This window comes from Panthera leo, chromosome B2 (assembly GCF_018350215.1).
Source record: "Panthera leo isolate Ple1 chromosome B2, P.leo_Ple1_pat1.1, whole genome shotgun sequence".
In the NCBI taxonomy this organism is placed as follows: Eukaryota; Metazoa; Chordata; class Mammalia; order Carnivora; family Felidae; genus Panthera; species Panthera leo.
Genome location: NC_056683.1, coordinates 108,993,291 through 108,995,944, shown reverse-complemented (window position 1 = coordinate 108,995,944; position 2,654 = coordinate 108,993,291). Strand labels below are relative to the sequence as shown.

At 34.3% G+C, this 2,654-nt stretch overlaps 1 pseudogene; it reads left to right on the top strand.

Annotated features, from left to right (window-relative positions):
• Positions 1 to 1,994: 1,994 nt before the first annotated feature.
• On the top strand, positions 1,995 to 2,256 carry LOC122219155 (annotated as a pseudogene).
• The last annotated feature ends 398 nt before the right edge of the window (positions 2,257 to 2,654 follow it).

The window sequence follows — 2,654 nt, the reverse complement described above, 5'->3', positions numbered from 1 at the left end:
TTAAATACAGAGAACAAACAGGGTTGTCAGGCATCTCTTAAGGTGGGCATGTCAAAGATTTAAAGACAGCAGGAATATTTATAAATGTTTAAAAGAAGCAGTAAGACTCCCAGATTGTCCCCTCTCTGTGCTTTTAGGTCACTACACCTCAAGTACACTGAAGATAATGATTTTTTTTCCCAAGAGAAACTGAACCTAAATTGTTCCAGAGTTGGAAAACAAGAGCCAAAGTAATTCTGAAGTAAGATATTGAACTTAATTTCTGCGTGGTGATGGGGGGAGAGAAAGAGAGAACTTAGTAAAAATCTCCATACCCAGTGGTGAGCTAAACAGTTCCTGGACCTATCCATCCTCCCATATGCCAGCTGAGACTTACAATTTCAGAGCAGAAGCCTGGAGGATCTTTCTCTAGGAACACTCAACCACTCCACAAAAATTACACAGATCTACCAATCCAATGGACAAATCTGCCCCAACACAAAGAACTTCCCATCTCTTTATTAATGTTTCATCTTGAATATATATTGATCATCAGAGAATGTCAAGAGACAGTCTGAAATATTCAAAACAATGACCAAAACAAACTGTAAAGTGCACTTCAGAAAAAGCTAAGATGGTGTGGGGGTTGGGGGAAAGAAAATATTGAAGGAATCCTGATTTTTCTTTAGTGGGACAAGATTAGGACTTTATAAAAATAGGAATAATCAGAAAACAAAAGAAAAAGTGTTCTTTGAAATTTAAAATAATACCCAAACAAAATAGTCAATAAATGAGTTAGTCAATAAATGAGTTAGTCAATAAATGACATAAAGTAAAAAAAAAAAAAAATCCTAGAAAATAGAATTTAAAAGCCAAAAATGACAGTAAATAGAAAAGCAAAAAAAGAAAATTGGAAAACTGATCCAAGATGTTGTACATTCAGCAAGTACCTATTCCAGAAAGAATTCATAAAGAAGAGAATGGGGAGAATATTATCCCCCACTCTGAAGAGTAAAAGATGAAGAGGAATATTTCCCAGAATAAGGAAAATAATCTCTACATAGAAAGGACTAATGGAATATTCAATAAATTAATAAGGGCAGAGGGACTTACACCAACTCATTTAATTATGAAATCTAAGAAAGAAAAAAGAAAGAAAGAAAGAAAGAAAGAAAGAAAGAAAGAGAGAGAGAAGGAAGGAAAAAACCTTAACAGCTTCCAGATTTTTTTTAATAAAATTACTTTAAAAGACTGGGAATGGATTACTCAACTACAAAATTAAATGCTAGAAGACAAAGACCATGCCCTCCAGATTCTTTGTGGAAAAAAAAAAGATTCTTAATCTTAAATTCTAGAGCCAACCAAAATATCAATCAGGTAAAATAAGGTAAAAATAAGGACTTTTCAAATATTCAAAGACTCAAAAAATTACTTACTTCTTTTTTATCCTTTTTCATGAAGCTTTTGGAGAAATTTCTCTTCAAAATGTGTGACTAAATGAAGAAGAAAAAAACGTGAGTCCTGAGAAATTGAGGTCAAGCATGAGAGATATATGAAAGAAATTCCACAGTCAAGGGGAAGCATAGATAGTAATTTGTTCAGATTAGAAGAGGAGGATGGATGGTTTCAAGAGAAAAATCCTACATTAAAAAGAAGTATATGAAAGATTATTTGATAGGTTTAAATAGTAGGAAACCTATTGAGAAACTTTGCAGAACTATTGGAAGGGGTAGAAAACTTAACTCCTGATTCAAAGAAACAAAGTAAATGAAAAGAAGAAAACAATGATTAACTCCAGGAAAAATTTTAAAGTGCAGATAAAGAGCCTACATCTGTACCATTTAGCTCAGCAATGAAAAAGGTTTCCAAAGTCATAATAATAATTCTAGCTACGGATTTTAAAAACTGAGTTATAACTATATTGGATTGATATGTGAATTGTAAGGGGAATGTAAAAGAACTAAACGTTCCATCTTTGCTGAGGGTGCTTCAGGGTGTCTTTAAGAGTCAGTAGCATGGCAGAAGACAGCAAGACCAAAATCATGAACTAACAGACTGCCCCTTTTGACAACCACTTCCCCAACCAGAACCAGATTAGGAACTGCTGCCAGAACCACTGGGACTTTCACCACTGTGAGAAGGCAATGACTGTTAAGGGGGTGGTGATGTCTCCCCGTGCAAATGGTACCTGCGTGTGGACAAGTCCCTCTGCCCCATATCCTGTGTGTCAGCCTGGACCACCACAGGGCAGAAGGCAAGTTTCCTGCGAAGATCTGAACAGGGTGGTGAAGGAGGACCTGAGGACATGGTGATTCCAACTCTGGGATCCTGAATCATGGCCTAGCCAATGATAAATACTCATTGGAAAAGTGAAAAAAAAAAAAAAAAAAAAGGAAAGAAAAGAAAAGAAAAGAAGAAAAAAGAACTAGAGGTTTTACCTACTTTAACATAAAGTAAATATAAAATATCTAAAAATAACACACCAAAAGCTATCAATGCTTTGAAAGGATTTAGGAATATGTAAGCAAACACCACAAAGTAGTTTATTTTTTTAATTTTTTTTCAAAGTAGTTTAAAAGTTCAAAATAATTGCCTTTAAGTAGTAACAAGAGCAAGGAAACTGAAAGGAGGTGACATCTGGTTTTATTTGTTAAAACTTTTTAAAATTATGTGTC